The sequence below is a fragment of the Cupressus sempervirens genome, chromosome 4, assembly GCF_028749045.1.
Source record: "Cupressus sempervirens isolate cs-2001-9-10 chromosome 4, ASM2874904v1, whole genome shotgun sequence".
NCBI lineage: Eukaryota > Viridiplantae > Streptophyta > Pinopsida > Cupressales > Cupressaceae > Cupressus > Cupressus sempervirens.
This window is the reverse complement of record NC_143121.1, coordinates 593,987,251-594,011,203: the sequence shown is the minus strand read 5'-3', so window position 1 is coordinate 594,011,203 and position 23,953 is coordinate 593,987,251.

Here is a 23,953-nt window from a genome sequence, read left to right as displayed (position 1 = left end):
ATAGGGACTGTGATGTCTACGGAGATAATATAATCTATCTTGTCATTTGCACAGATGACAAAAGGGGGAAAGGGGGTCTGCAGAGATGATAGGATACATCATGTCATCTATGCAGACAATAAAAGGGTGAAGAAGGGAACCAGAGATGATGGTCATCACATCATCATCTTCGCAGATGACAAACTGGTAGTTGTTGGCAGGAAATCAATGTCCACGTAGCCGCCAAAGATGTCAAAATGGTGTCTTCATGAACTTTCGTCTACATTGATCAGCATCTACATCGATCAACATCTATGCAAGTTAGCATCTACGCTGATTGGGACAAATCGATGAAGGGTAGGAGAGGATGCCCCAAAGATGGGGCAGTCATAAGGTAGAGGAAATTGACAATATGCATGTTTATGCTATAGGAGGAGACGATGGTATTTTGGTTGAGGGAGCACTATCCTCTGACCATGGTATTGGAGGAGAGGTTGATAGAGGTAGAGTGGGAACACGTGCACCTATGCAAACTAGAGCATGTACATGAGTAGCCCAATTTGAGAGCCCATTCAGCGCAGCTGTCAGTACTTATCAAGTGCTCGCACACCTTGATATCTACCTTCCATCTGCCTACTAGAGAGGCGACGATCACTCTTTTGGATGAGTGAAGGATATTAGGAGTTCCCATTTGGGGGATGTATCCTAAGTATGTGCTGCAGGGCACAGATCCCTTTCTACAGGAGTGTTTCAAGAGGTGATGACAGAGACTTCCCATTGAAAGATCATGGCTGACATGGCAATAGGTGCTAGAGTAGAGATTGCCCTGATTGGTGATATAATTAGCATATCTTATTTAGAGGATGGTGCCAGACCATGCTAGGCATAGTTTTCCTATTGGATGAACATGGGTGCTCAACACCTTACTACAGGATGATGGTGCAATTTATTGCTGGGGCCAGACCTTTTTGGTGGAGTTGTATCATGATCTACACATGTATGCCTATAGGGCATAGGGGACCATGGGGTCAGGGCTGACATTGCTGATGGTATGGTACTGGGAGCACATCAACATTACATGACCGATTACTAGACAGGAGACACGACAACTTGGGGAGCCATTCACATGTAGGTATAGGCCACCCAGCTAGTATACTTCTATAGAGTCAGTGGGATTTTGGTGTTAGTGCATTGATGAGATCATCATGTTTGAGTTGATTCCATATGATGGTGTAGAGTGATGGGGCAGTGTGTTGGCAGTTCGAGGAGAGGATGACTTAGAGGACCAGAGGTATCTCCCTTATACATAGATAGATAGATAACTCATTGGGCATTCAATGCACATTATTATGAGATATATGCCCTTTAGGGTGTGGAGGCAATTCGGCAAGGTGCAAGATTCAGTACCTAATAGATTCTTATATCTAGTGGTATCACAAGAGTATGATAGGTTATGGGGTCATGGGACCAACCTGCAATTGGCACAAATTTCATGGAGATCCATGTAGCTAGTGCACTGGGTTCACAAGCAAGATACAAGTAATGCAGGTATGACACTAGCTTATGCCTAGTGGTGGACAACACACTAGCTAGTCCATTTGACAGTGCCTAGAGCACCACCACCATCCAAGAAGGCTCAGGGAGAGGGTGATGGTGTAGGAGATGGTGGATAGGCAACCATGATGCCATTGCCCAATCATGGGGTGCAGGAGGGACCATGGGGGTGTAGAGCCCGTACAAGGAGGGCACCACCATAGGGGCCACATGTATAGATGTTGCCAGGGCCATAGGTACAGGAGCCACCAGAGCAGTAGGTATACGAGCCATTAGGGCTAGAGGATGCAGACATGATGATGGCAGAGTGGGATAATCTTCGTACAAAGGTTACTCGACTCTAGGATGTGGTATAGGTCGAGTAGGCATGAGTAGACAATGCACAAGAAGCCCTGGTGGCACTATAGGCAGATATGCAAGCATAGAGGGCTAGGGAAAATAGTGTACAGGAGGCTTTAGTAGCCCTATAGGCACAAGTTGATGTCGACGAGTTTGCTAACTTTCAGAGGAGGATGTGCAGGACCAAAAAGAGATAGAGGTCCTCGAACAAGAGGTAACAATACTACAAGTAGAGTGAGACACCCTTTAGGCTTAGCTAGACAAGTACCACCAACAATGGGACATAGCCAGGTAGGTAGTGCAGCTTGGGGTAGCTATGGAATTCATGCAAGAAGTGATGGTAGAGTATAGAGAAGAGACATGAGTAGTGCAAGAAGTGGCCTATTATAGGTTTTTATATAATGATGTCGTCCTTGCCGACCAATGACAACCTCTAGCTCATGGACTACTGTAGGTAGGGATAAATCAGAGTAGTCTATGGGATAGTGCCGACCTCCATGAGGTGGGGGTACAAGGGGGCTGGGCCCTCATAGCTTAGCTTCCAAGTTTTGTACAGCGAGCACTTTTGATAGAGATGCAGATGCAGTGAGTTTTCAATGATGCATTTGTACATGATGATACTATATGAGTCTTTTGTATATGGACTGTACATACATTTATTCTTTGAGATATATATATATATATAGCCCTATGTGTACATGTATAATTATGATTATGCATATGATATCTATGATGTGGATACTGACATTTGTGATACAAGATGTGTGTCATGTGATATTGCATATGATTTATATATATGGTGCCTAACGTGTGTATGATGCAGGTTTGTTGGTGACTATGAGATGTATGCATTGTGTTATTTTTACATGTATGGATGCACCATTTGTATTATGAGATGTTTTTATGATATGTATGCCACTAGACTTGATGTTTAGAATGGATGCATGCAATAAATTAAGGTGATGAACTAATGATGCAAGCTAATAATGAATAAAAAATGCCTAATGCAAGATGACAATGAATGTATCCTAAAATGTCAGTAACTAATAAATGCAAAATGAAATGATCAAACTTAATATGAAAATGTAACATGAATGAACCTATTGAATGGACATGTGTCAAAACTTCTCACCTATAAGAACCAAGTAGTGTAGCATAGGAAGGGGGAAATAAACAGGACCCTTGTCTCAAGTAGGGCTCAATGAAACCCTATACTACATGATACTAAGAGATTTAGTTGTGTTTATATGAAAGAGCACACCTTAGTTTGATTTTGCAAAAGATTTTATGTATGTTATGCTATAGAAGAATAAATGCCATGGCTCTTTTGTGTAGACTAGAGACTTTAGAACAATAGGTGTAGTTTACATAGTCATGATGGAACAAATATCATATACGCCCTGGAGAGGTCTAGGTACATCCAAAGTCTTTTTAGGGATCTTTGGTGGAAAGTGTACTAACTTGTTGCCCTCATTGCACAATGCATAAACATAACCTAAAATTGACACATATGTAGCAAAGCCTCAAAAATAGATCATACCACAAACAACATGTGTAGTTAATGAGAGTGATTCAGGTACGTCCAAAATATGGAAGATGAAGGTGAACCATAAAAGGCTTCCACTAACACATAAAATGAAATCAACCAAAAAGAGACCTCATGATCAAGTAGTCATTCAGTCCACAATTCCTGTCAAGAACCTTAAAGCCTAAAGGTGAATATTGTAATGTCACATATAGGAAGGATTCATCCTATGCAAGTTTGTTTTGTTTGATGTTAGTTATTGCAATTTGTTTGGTGGAAAGTGCTATGAAAAGAACAAGTTTCCCTGATCATTAAGTCTCAAAGGTGATTTTGTTTAAGTCCTATTGTGGGAAAAGCTTAGTGTGATGGGATTTGAACAAGCACTTGATGGGAAAATGCCTTGCAGACTAGAGGTCTTTGGAAAAATGAGAGTGAAATGAAGCCTCACAAACAAGAGGTTTTTTTTATTGGATGTATGAAAAGCGTAAGCTAGATAGAAATTTGCACAAATAGGAAAATGAAATGGTGGAATGGGGTGAAGTGATCCTTATAGATAATGGACCAAAATGCTTTTTTTAGGAACTTTTTCTTCCTTTTATTCTTTTTTTCAAGAACATTTTATGATTTTTTTTTGGATTTTTCTATTTTTTTTGTATTTTTGTGGGACTATAACAATACTGTATAGGAATTGCAAGACTCAAGCATAGAACCACTTGAGATGTTGGATATTTACAGGCTCAGGGAGCAGATCTCCCTCTGGAGTGGCAATCTGATATGCCCTAGAACTATATTTGGCTATAATGATAAACAAACCAAGCCAATTAGCTTCAAATTTTCCTTTCTTTTCATGGTTTCATAGATTCTTCATGTTATGCTGCAAAACTAAGTCACCCACCTCAAATTCCCATGGCTTGACTTTTTTTGTGATTTTAAAGCTGAAGTTGATTTTGATACACGTGGAGGTTGTTTAGGGCATTGAGGCATCTCTCATCAAGGAGTTGTAGCTCTTGGAAGTGAGTAACTCAGTATTCTTCTTTGGACATCAGATTCTTGAGAGAGATTCTGAGGGAAGGGAGCTCAATTTTGATGGGTAAGACAACTTTAGAACCATAAACAAGGGAAAATGGAGTGGCTCCTATGGGGGTATGGATGGAGGTATGGTAGGCCCAAAGGGTAGGAGCAAGATGGAGGTACCAGTCAAGCCTAGCTGCTTTAACAATTTTCTTTAGGATTTTCAAAATGGTTTTATTAGTAGCTTCAAATTGGCCATTGTCTTGGAGGTAGTATTTGGTGGAAAAATGCTAGGTGATTCTAAATTTCCTACATAATGTGGCAAATTCCTAATTTTTGAAAGGTGTTCCATTATTAATCATGATGTATTAAGGTATATTTAAATGATAGATAATGTAGTTCAAGATGAACTTCAAAATCTATTTTTCGGTGATGTAGGTTAATGGGATAGCCTCGACCCACTTTGTGAAGTACTCAGTGGCGACAATAATGTATTTGTGGCCATTTGTGGTATTCGAGTATACTTGACCAACAAGATCGAATCCCCAATAGGAAAAGAGCCATGGCATAATGGTGGGTTAGAGGTCTTGGGTAGTGGCATGTATCAAATTGACATGCTACTGATAAGGAACATATCTCTTCACAAAATGATAGGCATCTACTTCCATAGTAGGCCAATAGTAACCTATTCTAAGAAGCTTTTTTGCTAACATAAGGCCACTAGAATGGGCACCATAAATCCCTTAGTGGACCTCTTCTAATACCGTTCTAGATTTGTCTAAATTTAGACATAGGAGGAGGGTTCCATCAAAGTGTTTTTGGAAACATGTATCACCTAGGATAGTATAGCGAGCAGTGCAATAGATGAAGGTCTTACTTTGATTCAGAGTGAGGGCTATGGGAATGGTTTTTTGACATAGATAGGCAAAAATGTTGGCATACCATGAGACTCAAGACAAAAAATCTCACACACCAACTCTAAATCATTTTTCTCATAAGCAGGAATAGAAAGATTCTCAACAAGAAACTCACATTTAGGACTATATTTAGGCATGACAATCATGAAGGCAATGGTAGCCATAACATCTGTTGCTTTGTTAGTAGCCCTTGGTATCTACTAAAAGACTATCTTTGAGAAGTGTTGTTTAAGATCCTCAACTATTCTACAATATGGCAACAACTTTTCATCCTTTGTGTGGTATTCATTTGTAACTTGTTTAATGACCAATTGTGAGTCTCCAAAGACAAGAAGGTTTTTGATATTCCATCTGATAGCCTGATGCAGTCCTGTAACTAATCCTTCATACTCAGCTATATTGTTTGCGCAAGGGAATAATATTTTATAAGACTTAGGAATGAGGTCTCCTTATGGTGTAACAAACAAAATTCTTGCCCCTAATCCCTTTTGTGTGAAGGAACCATCAAAAATTAACTTCCAGTGTGTAGTAGGGGTAACAGTCATAATTGTGTCATCTGGGAAGTCTACAACTATGGGATGGTCTCCTGGAAGAGGAGCTTCAACAAGCTGATCTGTAATTACTTGTCCTTTAATGGCCTTGCGTTCCTTATAAATAATGTCAAATTCACTTAAATTCAAGACCCATTTTGCACCTTGACTAGTGAGGGAGGCTTTTGATAGCAAATATTTGAGTGGATCTATTTTGGCAATGAGATGCATAGTATGATTAAGCATATAATGGTGTGGTTTCTGCATGCAAAATACTATGGCCAAATAGGCTCTCTCAATAGTAGTCTAATTTAACTCATAGCCAACTAATTTTTGACTAAGATAGTATATGGCTTGCTCATTACAATTGTCATCTAGTAAGGCAATTGAAGTGGCTGAAATGTATAGCATCAATGGTCATCGTACAATTGGAGGGACTAGTACTAGAGGATTAGCCAAGTATGCCTTAATTTGTTCAAATGCTTTCTGACATAGGAAATCCCACTAAAACTTAGTGTCTTTACAAAGAAAATGTTGAAGTGGATGGATCTTGTCTGCTAACTAGGTAACAAATTGCCTGATGGACTGTAACTTTCCTTGAAAATTGTGGAGTTGTTTCAATGTGGTAGGTGGAGGCATTTCCATGATGGCTTTCACTTTGGCAAGGTCTACCTCAATACCTCATCTTGACACAATGTAGCCTAATAACTTGCCTGATTTGACCCCAAAAACACATTTTTTAGGATTTAGACGCACTTTATATTTCTCCAACCTTTCAAAAATGGTGTTGAGCACAACAATGTGGGAATCATGTGTCTTTGATTTTCCTAGGATGTCATCAACATAGTCCTCGATTATGACATGTAGAAGATCATGGAATATTGTAGTCATTGTGCATTGATAAGTGGTGCCACCATTCTTCAAGCAAAAAGGCATGACTTGATAACAAAAGGTTCCCCATGGGGTGGTAAATGTCATTTTATGTTGATATTCTTCTGTAATTTTGATTTGGTTGTAACCAGAGAAACCATCCATCAAAGACAACATCTCATGTCCAGCCATCAAGTCCACTATAATGTCTGTTTTAGGAAGTGGAAAATCATCCTTAGGACATGAGAGATTTAAATCTCAAAAATCTAAACAAATGTGGATGCCCCCAAATGCTTTTCCTATAGGAACAATGTTGGAGACCCACTCAAGATAATCAATAGGGTGGATAAAATTTTCCTCTAACATTTTTTGCAATTCAAGAATTTAGTCATTGCCTTTTGTTCTTCAGGACTTAGGGTAGCTACAATATAGGTGATTTTTGGATTATCCTCTATACCCAAGTTGACTGGAATAGTGTCCTCATTCAAGATAGATGACTTTTCTGGTGGCAAAGATATAAATGACAAATTAACCTCTCCCTCTTCTAGCAGCTCTTGGAGGTTTTCACCAGAAGATGTATCCTTTATTTTATCTTTTCCTTCATCCAAAAGTGCCCTAAAAGAGTTTTCACTAGATGATGTTTCTTTTATTTTTCCATTTTTATTTTATTTTTCACTTTTGTGGCTAAGAGAGTTGACTTGGCTACTAAAGTAATCTTCCTCATTGTATTGGATCTCAAGTTCATAATCTTGGAGATTCTTAAGGCCAAAGAGTGTCATCAATGCTTCATTAGAGTTACAGATATTGAGAGTTGGTGTTGTTTTCTGAAGGTCCCAGTCTATCATGTCACGGTTGGTGAGAGGTAGGTCAATGGATGAAAGGTCAGCTATGGTAATGGAATAGATATGGTTATCTAGGTCATTCTCAATGTATTGGAAGGGTACTTTGAAGAATTCCTCCTCTTCAGTCTTAGAATTAGGGTCAATTGTACAATAGTTGTCAGCAAAGGACACCTTGGGTTTAATGGAGCCCAAACCACATCCTTTAGGATAGCTATTAGCCTCAAGGGGTTGTCTAATTCCATCTTCTTTAGGTCCAAGGCTAGTACCATGATATCCCATGTTTTTGATAATGGGAGGGGCCTTTACATACTTATCCTTGGGGAACTCCATAGGTTCATCTTTTCCATCAAAATATAGCCAATCTAGGATATTAGATTCCATATGTTCGTCACTAAGTGAACCCCAATGTTCAAATGTTTTTTTTTTAACATGCATAGTATCTTTGTTAGTAGGGGGTGGTAATTGAGAAGGTTTTCCAAAGGAATGGGGGGAGAGTGGAAGTTTTCCAACACACAAGGCATTTTCAATCTTATACTTTCCCACTCCTAAATCAGTAAAAGAAACCTTCTTTCTAGTAGTATTGACCTTAGTATCTTCCACCTTTTCTTTTATTTTGCAAGAATTGGAATCATTATTGGATAACTCTAGCATTATTGTGGAATGTGATTTTGTTATCGTGAGAGGCCTAGGTATAACCTTAACAAACTCACTGATTGGACAAAAATTTGCTCGTGCACCTTCCAATCTTTTACAAAAGGAAAAAGGTGTGATATCACATGGAATCATGACATCTCTTCCTTGGTGAGGAAATTTCAAGAATTGATGGTGGGTAGATGGTACCACTTTTAATGTATCTATCCAAGGTCGGCCAAGAAAAATGTTATATGGAAAATCCAAGTCTAGGACATGGCATTCAGTATTTATGACGACTAGTCCAACCTTTAGTGGTAACATGATAATTCCTTTTGATTCTCTTTCTCTTTCATCATATGCTTTCATTGTTATCCTTTTATTCACATCCAGGAGGTCTTATGGAAGTCCCAAGATACAAATCATCTTCAATGTACATAGGTTCAAATTGGATTCATTATCTATAAGGACTCTTTTAATCTTATGTCATTGTATAAGGACTTCAATGTGGAGTGACAAATTATGGTGGGGATCAGGACCTTGAAAATCTTTGTCTGTGAAGACAAGGTGTTGTTGTGTAGAAAGGTTTCTAATCATGGTAATGAATTGGGAGGCATTAATGTTTTCGGGAACATGAGACTCTAAAAGAGCCTTCTCCAAAAGTTCATTGTGGATGGGCAATGTGGATAGGAGCTCTAGAATGGATATTTGTGCAGAAATCTTACCTAACTAGGACAACACATCATAGCGAGAAGTGGGCCTTTGTGAGGTGGATGGTGTAGTAGGTGCATGTGGAACTAATGGATTAGTAGGGTTAGGAGTGGCAGCTTGCAAAGTGATTCTTCCCCATTGAGTGGTTGCATCACAATCTGCTACTTGTAGGACAAGGGTATTCACATGAGTGTCTACCTCTTCAATGTGGCCACACATGGAGTCAAAACAACATATATCGTTGGTTTCTATTTTACCACACAAGTAGTCAAACCCTTATATGTGGTTAGTAGAATAGTCATAGGGTAGTGCATTTGATGTGGAAGCATGGTTTGCATTATTCATATTGTTGTTTCCATTGTTATTATTGTCATTATTGTGGTCAGGAAATGACTTTTGGAATATATTTAGCTTAGCATTTTTAGAGGGTGGTCCTCCTTCTACCTCAATTTCTCCATCATTGACAAGGTTTTGAATGAAGACTTTGAGTTTTACACACTTGTTTGTGTCATGTCCCTTGATGCGATGGTATTTGCAATATTCATTTTCCCTATACCATTTTGATTTGGGTTGATTTTCATCAAAGGGTCATGTGTTGAGAAACACCATCAAATTGTGATCCACTAGTTTTTGGAATATGTTATCCAAGGGTTCACGAAAGTTAGTGGACTTTCTATTTTGATCATAGTCATGATCGTAATTACTGTTGGTATTGTTGTTATTGTGAGGGAAAAATTGTGTTTGATTAGGAGATTGTTGATTGTTATGGTTTGAATTGTTGTTGTTTCCTCCTTGAAGGTTTTGTACACTTTTAACATCAATATCACCATCTTGTGTGACACCTTTGTTTTTGGACCAAAATTTGAGTTTTCTATTGTTGTTTGTGTCATTTTTTAAATATGATGAACTATAATGTTTAATGACACCTTTGTCTAAAAGCCCATTTTCAATGATTTTGCCTCTCTTGACTAATGTAGAAAAGTCTTCAGGACTAGCCATCTTCATGTGAAAAGACATCTCTGGTATCAAGTTTTTGATAAATATATCCACAAGGTGGGAATGTTCAATTTTGTAGGGCATGTGATTAGCAAGATGCCTCCACCATTGTAGAAAGTTGGCAAATGTTTCACCATTTTTTTTTTTTGTGTTGCACAAGTGACTTAACGAGGCATGGTGTTCAATGTTCTAAGAGTATTGTACTATTGTGCTACAATCTTCCTTATTAAATCATTGAAAGAGGTAATGTAACCCTTGGGTAAGTTCATTAGCCACTCTAGTGTGGAGCCTCCAAGACTTTGTGTGAAGAGCCTCTTAAGATAATTCTCATTATATGCTACTTCTTGACACAAAACCAAGAATTCCTTGAGATGTGTAATATGACATGTTTCTCCCATGTATTTTTCAAATTTAAGAATCTCAAAGTTTGGTGGGAATGGTATCATGCTAATGGATCTATCAAATGGAAAGGGACAAACTTCCTCAAAAGAGAAATCTTTCATCCCTTCGTTGGTCATGGAATGTACCAAGTTTCAAAGTTCATGCAATTTCTGGGCTAAATCTTAGTTTGGTTGCATTTATGACTGTTGAGAATTTGTAAATCCACCTCCCAACCTATAAGGAGTTTGAAACATATTGTGAGGTTGTGGTAGTACTCCACTTTGGCCAATGTATTGATATGCAGTTGTTGGAATTGGCATAGATGTTTTCACCATACTTGTTGGAATTTGCAAATAAGACAAATAAATTGGTTGTGTTGGAATTGCCTTTTGTTGAGTAGACACTTGCCCAATGTTTAAGTATCCTATGGTTGGACCTATTAAGGTGGACTACGAAATACTAGCATGCGTAGTAGTGTTGGGTATGGCACTAATGATTTGTTGGATATGTTTTACAATTAATTCAAATTCCAGTTGTGTGGTGCCACTTGATGTGGATGTAGCACTAGTTGTCACTGTGGGTCCTTTTCTAGAGGCTTGGGTTGTGTTTGGCAATACGGGAGCACCACCCTTCATAATCTATCTAAAAAAGGTGGTCTTATCAAAGCTTGTAGGGACATTAACACCATTTTAAACCAAATTTAGGAATATCTCAATCTTGTTTTCCCTAATATTTTTTTCCATCTTTTTGACATTGTATGGATCTACAAGGAATGTTCAGACATCATTAGGGATATCGTTGTTGTTAATAGGGTCTTCCTCTTGGTATACTTCTTCATCATTACTTCCCAAAGTTATGTTGTGGAAAGGATCTTTTGGTTCTTGTGTAGATGTTAAGCTAGGTATACCAATGTTTGAACTAGAGGGAAATGCTCCCCCCAATGATGCTGAATGTGGAGGAAAAGGATTCTCCATCTCTTTTTTCCTTAATGATTCCAATAAGCGAGACATAGGATTAAATGTGAATCTGTTGGATTGTGTATGTATCATACAATAGTGACCAAACCAATGGGTGGAAGACTATTTGAGGGATAACTACTAAACCTTATGCGATGAAAGGGGCCAGCAACCTAGATGTAAACAAAAGACTTTGATTTTAGCAAAAAAGTGTGATTACAGGCTAAAAGTATCTTTCTCCTACCAACAATGGTCAAGTGATCTTTAAGCAAGATAGGACACCAAATTGACTACCCACTATTTGGCGATGGACTTGTGGTCCCAAATGAGTGATAGGTGTTTTCTTGTGGACAAAAGGTCTAATGTTGTGATCTTAGAAGGTGTTCTTATTCCAAAGTTTTTAGGTTCAAATGATCAAATTCTCTCGAGGAAGTTTGCAAATGGAAGACTAGAAACTTGGAAAAATGGGGTTGATGTGGAAAATGAAGGTGTGGTGGTCACTTATACGGTTAACTCAATCCTCGCTTACTGGGAACAAAAACCTTGGGTTTACTCCAAGGAAGGTAGACCAATTTCAAAGTTTTGCATTGTACTAAATTCTATCATAATGATCTTGTTTAGCCTCTTCTTTTTGAATGTCCTTGATAACATATCAGAATTCTTTATCACCGTGTGCTAGGTTTTTTCTTTCCTTGTAGACAAATGGTTTAGATAATTTCACCTTCTTGGCAGGAACAAAACAAAACCCAATTTAAAGCACAAACTATAACTAGACTCAACCAATTTCAAATGCTAGACCAATATGGAACTCTTGAAAATAACCATGAGTCAAGAGGACCCACTTACCACTATTTCACTCACTAAATTTTAGCTCACAATTTCACTTGTTTTTGCACTTGTTTGATGTTTGGTATTAGTTTTCAATGTTTAAGCAATCAAGCATACAGAACACACCAACAATCCTAATAAGGCTGCAACTAGGATGTACAAGGATTATCTAAAGGGTGTCCTCGATATACACAAGGTACGTGAGGCCCAAATCTATAGATGAAAGAAAATAATGCCATATAGTCGGGAGGAGATGGTAACCCAAATCTCCACCTTCACTTCCCAAAGGTATAAAGTTCTTTGGTCTTAGCCAAGAGTGACAAGATTTTACTTCCAAGAGAGGTGTCTTTTGATTCACCTCTTGATTCTTATACTCTGCCATAACACTAGAGTTGAGGTCATCCCAAGGGGTGATGAAATCCCTAAGTAGGCCTCCTAAAAAAAAAGAGAATAAGACCACTTATTTCTTGTGCACTTAAGATCACCCGAAGGCGCAAGAGGAGAGAATACGTAAGTGGCCTCAAGGTTAAAAGGCACTTGTTCTATCCCAATGAAGCTTTAAATTTTGTAATCTACTCTTGAAGACACATGTGTTTAAGCATACATTTTTCTTTCCAAATTGAAATCATAGTCAACATAAATAAAAAGCACAGATTCGTCAGAAAAAAGTAAATTGCTCGTGAACATAAACAAATTGCTAAAAATGAAACCAATTCCCTTAAGTCATTCAAGATTGTGTGAGTTCATTTTAAGCATCAAGTCCAAATGTTTTCTATCCTAAATATTCATTCCAATGAAAGCATGCCAATTTTATTTAGGCATTCAAGAGTGTGTTTTCTATCCTAAACATGCATTCCAATGAAAAGATTGTTCATTCCTTTAATGGCATTCAAGAGTGTGTTTGCTACCTAAACATCCATTCCAATGAAATGTGAGTAAATTTTCCTTAAGGTATTAAAGATTGGATGTAATTTTTTCCCTTAAAGCATTCAAGAGTGTGTTTAGATTTTACATGTTAATTTGCAACATACATTCAAGGACAAATAGTTATTCATACAAGTTCATTAACCCTTTAATCCTAAAGTGATAAAAATCACTACAAATTTCCTAAGTGATAAAAATCACTATGATTTTTTTTTTTTTTTAAAGCCTTTCAAGGTCTATTTCCTGCAATGTAAATTTGTTAGAAATCCTTGCAAAACAACTAATCAGTGAACTAGAGTTTAAAATTTAACAAATCTGCCAAAAATTAGAGACAATAGACTACAAGCATAGACAACAAAACTGTGCAGTACAAGGTGTATGATTTGCAAGCATGTGACAACTTTTTCAGACACATATGAAAAAGTAGGTTCATAGATGCTAAAACTCACAGATGACAAAAGACTCCAGCACACAATGCAGATGACAAAACAAGTATTGCAGATGACAGAACTAGGCATCGCAGATGACAGAGTACACTATGTAGATGACGGTTGGGAATTTAGCAAGGTCAGGTCTACCCACAATGCAGATGACAATGTATACCACGCAGACGATAATTAGGTTTTTAAGCAATTCAAATCCGCCCACCAGACAGATGACATAATAAATAGCGCAAATGCCAAAACTAAGCTTTGATGCAGGATAGGTGTGCTTAATGCAATGAGGTAGAGATGCCGATTTGTGCAGATGACAGAACGTAGATGACACGGCATGTTGCGCAAAGAAAAATGCATAGATTTTGGCAACAAATTACAATTTTTTGATAGATTTTTGAAAGGAAAACATTGACATGGGTCCCACCGGGTGTGCTAAAATATATGCAAGAAAACCTACCTATTGGAAGCAAGAGAAAACAAGCAAACGTTAACTACAATAGATATACCAAGTACTTAAAATAAAATAAAGCATAACTAACACTTGCTTGAGTTTTGCAACTCAAAGCAAACAAAATACCAAGTCCTCATGCAACCTCAAACAACTCAACAAAGGCACCCATGAGAGGCCCTATTGATGCATTTTTGATTGGAGAGATGTTGGTGTGCTATCCCAAAACATAACTATGGTGAATCTCTTGATAGGAAATGCAAATATGAGAATGCACCTATGCTAAATGAGTGGAGAATACTTCAAACAATGACTATGGAAGTAGCCACGTTTGAGAACATTCAAAGGATATGAAGATGGATGCAAGAAAGAAACTAATTTGACAATGCAAAATGATATGAACTCTATCAACTACCAAATGGTTATTAACAATGCAACTCTAAAGAAAATCACTAAGAAGCTCAAATGACAAACTAGCATGATAACAATGCATATGAGGGAGATGAAAATTCTTGAGAGAGGCCTTGGTGATGTGGAATCTATGTGGCATCCACATAGGTGCCACATGAGAAATATATAGGCAAGTTATGCAAGTGGTCAACATTCAAAGTTTTCTCACACATGTGTGAGCAAGCTTGAAGGAAGGAGTGGGGGACAAAGGTCTAAGAGGTGTGGAAGGCATGAGGGGTGTGGGAAGTGTGAGTGTTCCTCACATGTATGAGCACACACTTAGGATTAAAAGGAGATTTAGCAAGGTGTTTAAGGTAATTAAGTGAGATTAAGTAGTGGGTAGGCGTAGAAGGATGAAAGTGATGGTTGTAGACTAAGTTTTAGGCTAGGTTTAAGATTAAATTAAATAGGATTTAATTTAATCATAGGCTTAGAGAATTAATGAGATAGAGGGAATTAAATAAATAGAAATTTATTTAAAAGGGGATTTATGGAAGATCATATATTAAATAAATTTAACACATTAGGGATGAAAGTATTTAAATTAAATTTAAATACATTAAGAAAGTGAACTTATTTAATTAAATAAGTAGAAGAATATGAACAATATAATTAATTAATAATTAATTAATTATAACTTCAAAAAAAATATTAAATAAATTAATATAGTGTTTGGGATGATTTTAAGCGTCTACAGCCCCCTTGGGCTAAAGCTTGCTTACCTGGTCTTACCCCAAAGATTAATATTTTTTCTAGCTGGCTTTCCAAGACAAAATTCTTACCCAAGATAATTTAATCAAATGAGGACATTATATGCCGAATAGGTTTATACTGTGTAAACATCAAATGGAATAGACTAATCATATGTTTATCCATTATCTTTATTCAAGGGAGGTTTGGGATAACTTAACCAAGAACTTAGCCAGGTAATGTACTAGATTTTATTTATTAATGGAATAGTATGTTTAAAGGCACAAATTTGTAAGATTTAAGTACTTGGTCTTTGCCTCATTTCTATTAGGGAGTCTGGAAGGAAAGAAATAATAGAATCTTTAGAGATAGAGACAAACCTACTTTTATTTTGGCAGAAAAGATATATAGAAACATAAAAGAGAATTACCAAATTAGAAAGGGGGGAGACATTGAAAATGGTGGTAATAAGAAGGAGAAAGATAAGGACAAGAGGACTAAAAGATACAAGGTGAAATGGTTGCTCCCTCCTGAGGGATGGCATAAAGAAAATTTTGATGGTGCGGCTAAAGGAAACCTTGGACCTTTGGGTTTTGGAGGCATCATTAGAAATAGCTATGGTGGAGGGCTGGCAACTTTTTTCCACCCTTTGGATTATCAAAAAAACCATTACGAAGAAGCCAGTACTGCATACCACATAGTGAAATTAGCTTTGGACATGGGAGTTAAAAAATTATGGTTCGAGGGGGATTCAAATAACATCGTAAGGTGTATTAAAGGGGTTACCCAACTATCATAGTCCATAGCTAATATCATTGAAGAGACCTGCTCCTTTCTTGGCAATTTTGAAAGTGTCCACGTCACCCATTAATATAGGGAGGCAAATTCCATGGCAGATTGGTTTGCCAAAAAACATTCATTAACATGACATACAATTAATTAATACATATAAACATTCATCAATAATTTGTGAACACATCAATCATTATATTCACACAACATCCATTAACACGACATATAATTCATTAATACCTATAAACATTTATCAATAATTCATGAACACGTCAATCATTATAATCACATAACAATATTTAATAACATGAAATAAAATTAATTAATAAGCAACATTCTTTTGGAATTACAATAGGAAAGGTAAACTTCTGGGGGGGGGTGAATTAGTAGTTTAAACTTGGACTTATAAAATTTTCACCACACATCCATCTCATGCATTCAATGAGTAAACTAAAATAACATGTAAAACATATACATCTAAATCATGAAAACATGTAAGAATTCACAGACATAACACTAATTACCCAAAAACCCTCCAAGTGAGAAGATAAAACTAAGTTGGAGATGACACCCACAAATCTTCACTACTGCAGTAATGAAGTATATCCAATGAAGGTTACAATGTTTTGATCATAAAATATGATCTACCCTGTGAAAGGTATACCCTATTAAAGGCTTAAAAAGACTGTTAGGTATCACCTTGTTAGAGGATTTCAACACCCTATTGAAAGTATGCCTTGTTAGAGGACTTCAACTTAAAACTAAGTAAGAACCCTATTAAAGGATTTCATATAGTTTGTTAGGACTACTCTATTAAGAGATTTGACTGAAATCACCTGTTAAAATGTCTCGGCATTGATCCTTCAGTTAGCACTTGCTTTCCTTATAATAGATCACCTCTAAACAATGTCTTCTTGATCCTTCCTGATCAAATGTCTCAATGCTATATCCTTTACTCTATCCTCTATTCTGCTCTAACTAATTCTACAATTCACTCTTTCTTCATAACTTCTAAGTCACCATGAATGCTCTACATGCAAACTATCTTCTTTGCTCCTTCAATTCTCATTCATCCATCCATAAAGAGTTCAAGGCTTCATCCTCCTTAAGAAGATTTTGGTGGCTTAGGGTTAGGTATGAATCTACAACTGAGATTCATCTATTTTATCACTTAATCCTTTCCATTTTCTAATTAGCTGCATGTAATTGCATAGGGAGTCCAAATAGAGATTCATCCTTATCCCCAAAATATCAAAATACAATCTTACATTAGCTTTAAAATGGTTTACATAGTTGTTTGTGCCATTACAAAAAAATATGTCAAAACTAACTTGCTCAACATCTGAAGTCTCTAATGCTTGGCATGCACTACGCTTTATAGTATGACTCAACACTTGCATTACTCGATGTCACTTGATATGGTCTATCTACTTAGCACTTGTGTGACTTAGCACATGAGTGGCTTGGCACTCATTGTAACTTGGCATGGTCTAATATTTACATGTTGTGCTCAACATGTATTACTAGTTTGGTATGAACTAAGTAAATGGCTTAAGTGTGTTGACACTCACTTGTCAAAATCAATCTAAGATCAACAATCTCCCCCTTTGACATGAGTGTCAAAAACACTTGAATATACATAATCATCCTTAATCTCTCAAGCATTACATATCCATGACTCAACTTATATACAAAACTTCAAATTTTCAAAATTTTGCAATCACTTAAATACCTCAAAATTTAACAACTCCCACTGAGTTAATATGTCTATTCTTTATCCAAAATTCTATGCTCCTTTCTAAGTAAATGTGTCTTTGCTGATACATTTTGACTTCAATGCGCTATTTTTTGATACTTCTTGTATGCATGCTCTACCTTAGTTGATATCTCTCCCTTTGATATATCTCTGCTACTATGCTCCCCTACTTCTCTCTTATTCTCCCCTTTTGCTTATATTCCCCCATATTATTTTTTATCATCTTGTTTTATTCTCCCACTTTTTGACACTTATGTCAAATGGGCTATACACTTATTGTATGTTTTTCCAAAAAAGATTTATGGACATCCATTATTATCTTGAGGGTTGCATCCTAGTTATCACATGCAAACATCCAATGACTTAATTTGGATTGCAAGCTCAACAACAAGGTGTATTAAATTATCTAAAGTAGAAAGATTGGGGTCTTTCTTCAATAGATTTTTAGCATAGCCTAGCTCCTTGTGCAATATCTCTGTATGTGGGGTGAGGGTTGCTTGTATGCTTGTCAGTTTGGCTATGATGTTAGCTTCATCTATTACCAAAATAGCTAAATGACTCTATGATTGAAGCAATGTCCTAAAATTCTTCTCACTCTAAGCTAGATTTAATGGTAATCTTGCACTTGATACAAATATTTGGCTTTCCAAACTAAGAATGTAACTTCTGGTCTCTTAGGTGAAGAGTGTAGGATTACATAAATTGTTGTACAATGAGAATATATTCTCAAGTACCTTCTTCACATCCTCAACCTTAGTTGCCAATGAAACTTGTGTGAGTGCTATGTCACCAGATATTTTCTCATTCATTTTATTTTGAAACTTCCTTTCTAACCATTCTAAGAGTTTAGCATTTGTATCAAGGTCTTCATTATTGACCTTCTCCACTATGTCTATAAGTTGCTCTATTAGTGGCTTGGTCTCTTTAGAAGTTGGTAGACTAAATGTATCTAGAAAGATGTCCTTAATATCTTGAAGTGCTTGCTTCTACATATGTTCTCTCCTAAGCATTTCTTGATGCTTTTTCCTTTCTAAGGCATGCTACAATATGCCTATTTGTTCTAGTGTCATAGTATCATAATCATACTTTGGAATAACAATTTCTTCATCAAGAGTGATATATCCATAGTGAATTACCTTTTCAACCTTTGATGAGCTTGGGCTTGGCACTAAGATTTTTAATGGAGTAGCATCTATGCTCAGCTTCTGAAGAATTTGTGTGGAAGGAATGTCAAATGCTAGTAAGGCTACTAGTTCTTGGATGAAAACTTGTTCCTTCACCTTAGGTGTTAGCTTACTCTCTTCAAGCTTTCCCTGGTTTATCACTATGACTTGACTTGCACCTTGTCCTTGTGCTATAGGTGTAGATGAATCTATCTGACTTGTTTCTTTCTATCATATAGTGGAGTCTTTTTGTTCTATCATTTTCTTCTCAATTGTATTAATCTTGACAATTGTATCAACCTTAGTAGATGTAGTTTCAGATATTTGGACCAAAGGTTACATATGAGTAACTAAAGGGATGATAGAAGGTGGTTCTTCTGGATTTACCTTTTCCCTTGTAACATCAATTACTACAAGATTGATACTAAGTTTTGCCTACAATGTAGATTGATCTAAGATTTTCTTCAAGTCTTCTATAGTAAGAGGATTGATGTTCTGAGTTGATAGATTAGAGACAACCTTGAAATTTATCTTTATCATCATTTAACCTCTAAAGGGCCAGTTTCTCCCTTCTTCACTATGGTTAACCCATAAATGTGTTTCCATATTTGTGTTGATTTCTTAACATCATCCTCAATATAATTTTGGAGAACGCTAAAGGCTCTGTATTTAGGTGTGAACCTAACTACATATTTTTTTATAACCTTAGCAATTTGTCCCATAGTCAACTCAGGCATTACTTGGGCTAGAGTGGACTCCCTAATTTGTCTTTCCAAATTCAGACAATACTACCATTTTTTCTTAACAATGTCATATAGACTCTTAGGTATAGAGTTGGAAAATTCTAGTGGTGTTGTCTTAAACTTTGACATCATGGCATATAGTACCTTTTCCACTTAGTTTTTCTCCACTTTACCCAATTTATCAAAATCAACATGAATAAAACCTGATAGATCTACATTGTTCTTAACATTTTCACATAAATTCTCAAGATCTAAGAGAGGATTGTGATTCACCACCTTGAATTTTCTATTTCCATCTGACTCTATTTTCTCTTCATTGGAATCTAGTTGTGCATCATACTTCCTTCTCTATCTTTTCTGATCTTGATGTCCTTGCTTTGTTTGTTTTCTCTTTTCCTTAGCCTTTTGTGTTGTAGCATGTGTGATGGCTCTAGTTGTAGGTGCAGTGGGCTTTGGATGACTTGGTTTGATAAGTTTCTTTGTCCTCTCCACTGGCTATACCTTTGCCTTCCTTTTCTTTTTCTTCATAGGAGTAGGTTCTTCCTCAACTTCTTCTCCCTTGGCACCTTCAATCTCCTCCTATTCTTTATCCTCTCCTATGCCCTATGTCAATGCTAGAGGTCCTTGAGCTTGAGTTTCTTCTTCCTCTTCCTCCTTAGCATCCTCTTCAAATTTGGCTTTTTAATTTTTTTACCGGCTTGTCCTTCTTCTTAATAATTGATGTAGTTTTCAGTTCCATTGTAATCTTGGACTTAGCCACTTCATAGTTTCCAATTTTTTTTATAGTTTTGTCTACTTTCTCTGCTAGTAGAGTTGTTATTGTTGCTACGGATTCATCTACATTTACCTCATATCCTAAGGGTCTCAACCATCTTACCCTTGGTGTGGAAGCTTGTACAAATGTGTAGTTAGCATCAATAAAAAAACATACATCATTATAATATTTCTCAACTAAAGAAATAGGTATTCTTAACCTCTCCTTCATAGAATTCTTGAAATCTTCAAAGTAGCTAGTCATTAAGGAATCAAAATTCTCTACTAGTTGCTCAATGTACTCACTAATCTGTACTGCAACTAATCTGTTAGTCTTCCATCCCATAGTACCAAATTAGGGAAAAGTTTTTTGTACATAAAATAATATACAAATCAATATAGAACCAAACTTGCATTGTGCACTCTTGGTTTTCCTGATTGCTCTAAGATTTTCCATCAGTTGTTGCAATTGTAGTTCCTCTAGATCATATGTATGATCTTTCTTAATAATCTTGTGATCAACATCCACATCTATGTAGGGTACACTATTCAATCTATTGGATTGATAGAAATTATGTGCTATTACCCTTACAAAAAAGTTAATGAGAGGATTTGTGATTGTATCTATAGTCATACCTCCTTTGTTCCAGACTGCTTCAATATTCTTCTTAATCATCTCTTTGAATCACTTCTTAGTGTCTTAAGCTGATCTAGTGTTGGGTAACCAATAACCCTATGAATTATTCTCTTGGTAATTTTTATAGGTCCACTCTCTAGCCATAAGGAACCATCACAAATTTGGCTAAGCACAATTCATATCCATTCTATCTTAAACACATTTTGAAAGTCTAGGGTTCGTGTTAAACCCTTTTTCTCAACAATCTTGAATTCTTTTTTCAAAATACCATTTTCACACAACCTATTATATGCAACTCTTATTTTCGTGTCACCAATGCTTCCAATCTTACAATTATAGCATTTCCTCACATCTTATACCATTATCACATTTGGTAGGATCATAGACAATGTGCCGGAAGGGTCTTGTTTATATGTAATGTCAGGAATGGCTTTAAACACAAGTTGCTTAACTTCATTACTAACTAGTTGAATGTTTAAAACTTCCTTTCTTTCAAAATATTTCAAACTTGGTGCCATTGCATCAAACTAGGGTTTATAAAAATTAAAATTGTGTAGCTCAGCTCTTGATAAATACCTTAGGAAATATGACAAACCAGTGTGAGATCACTACTAAAATCTCTTACAACTACTTTGAACAAATTTTTAGATTGCCTTCTACTTTGTTCGCTCTTTCTTGAATTTGAAATGATGAAGAATGAGCTAAAATTGATCAAATACCCTTTGAAAACCTTGCATTTAATGATGATTGCTTGCATTTATGTAAGCTCAACATTAACCAATTTTAGGTTCACTCAACATCCATTCATATTTCCATCACTTGGTAGCTACTACAAGCTTAACATCAACTACCTAGTCTGATAGCTCGACATCTTTTAGCATTCCACTCAGCACATATAGGAAGCTTTTCATGCTTTGAAACAACATGAAAAACTTAAGGATTTGTCTTGGATTCTAACAACATCTTGCATCTTTATTCATGCTAATGTAGTCTTTTCAGTACTATCTCCTTTTGGAACTAATGCATGATATAGCCTTTAAATATCAGTCCCACATACCTCTTGTTTTCCTAGTTTGATGTGGTGTGATCATCTAACCCATTGGGTGAAGTGATCCCTTCTTGATTTGATGTGCTGCGAACATCTTTCTTTTTCCATGTCTTATTCATCTCATTTCTAATGTGTTCAACATATGCCTTGCCTTTGCCTTTATCAAATTCACAACTTGGTACCTTTGACCTAGTTGGACAATACCTACTAATGTGACCAATCTTTAAATAGCTAAAACATGTAGTTTGGTAGTTACCTCTGAAGTGTGTCCTAATACAATTCTCAGGAACATGTCCATATTCTTGATAGTAATGATAGTTATATCTTGTATTATAATCCCAATTATAAGAGTTTTCATTGTTCCTTATCTTTGTTTGTCTATTTGATGACCATATGGATTTGGATCTGCATTCAAAGGCTCTATGTCCATATTCTGACAATTGTAGTAATATCCTTGAAATATTTGTGTATGCATGGTCTTGGCTTTGCATTCATGTTCCTGATGACCTTTCTTGTTGCACTTATGACAATGAATCATGTTCTTAGGCTTGACATTCTAATTTGTAGTTTTGCTTCTACACACATTAGCAGTATGTCCTTTCTTACCACAATTATGACAAGTAGGTTTAGAGTACTTACCTTTGTTGTTTCTTTTTTCTACACTTTTGGATGATTCTCCATCTTTAGTTCTTGTGTATCCCAGTCTAGATGTATCATTTTTGGATCTAGGAGATCTCAATAATTTCCCAAAGTATTTGATAGCTTCATTTAGTTTGTTGAAACTTTCAGCTAATTCCTTTTCTCTCTTTGGGCCACTTAGCAATTGTCCATTCTACAACTTCAATCTAGTTATCCCAATGTCCTTGACATTCAGATCATAGTTGGCATTCATCATTTTACTTAGAGTATCCAATTTCAAATTAGAAGTCTTGGTCGGCTCTATTGCCGCCCAAAATTGTGTTCTCATTGTGAGCGTCTATTTGTGATTTTGAGTTAGATCAAGCCCCATAAATGCATATGTACCTAGTTGTACCTGTGAGGCCCCTAAGGTGTTTAATATTTCTAACACCTTCCATTCAGCCCATCCACTATTTCCATGATGATAAATTGAGATTTCAAGCCATTTTGTGAACTCCCACTTTGAGCTGGTGTCATTTATGCATTTTCACCCAAGTGTCAAACAGTGACAAAATGCCATGTTTGCATCTAAATATACTGCACCCAAAAATGTTTTGTGATTCACCACTTTGCGAATATCTAGTGTCCATACTCAAGAACCTATGTTTCAGATTTTGAGTTGTTTCAAGTCTGTTTGACTAGGTCTTGAATCCCTCAAAGTTAGTCAGTTATTATTTTCATGCTTTTGCAATTAATTCTGAATTTTGGGAAGCCCTATTTGACGTGCTATAACTTTTGATTAGTTGACCAAAATACTAAAATTCATTTTGCATTGCATTATAGATGTTAGAGACTTGTTATATTTCAAGTTTCACCTCATGAGGAATCTATTTGATCAGTTTTCAAATACAATTTCTAAAGTTTTACTAGTGTCAGCATTTGCAGATTGATTAGTACCCCTGTTCATGACATTATAATTCAAGATCCGTGATTGGTAAAATAAAATGAATTGCACCATTTTTTTTTCCACTAAAAATACTCCAAGTGTGTTATTTTACAAGTCATGATGAATCCGTATGCACACTTTTCTAGGTCAATTCCATTTGAAAAATCAATTTTCTGACATTCTTTCCAGTTAGCAAATCCAAGTAGCTCACTTTGATCACTTGCCAAATGCATCTTATTATTCATCATGAGCTTGAGATTAAATTATATATCCATACTCTCCTCATGACAGAGAATGAATGCCCCATTTTTCATCTTCCCAAGTGTCCATTTGCCTAGTTTTTGAAGCCAAATCTGAACCCAGTTTATCGCTTTCTGACATGTTTACTTGCAGGTAATTTTGAGAAGGCAACTTTGATAGCTAATATCTTTTGACCCCAAATTTTTCATGAGATGAGATTTGATATGGTGCAAGAGTGT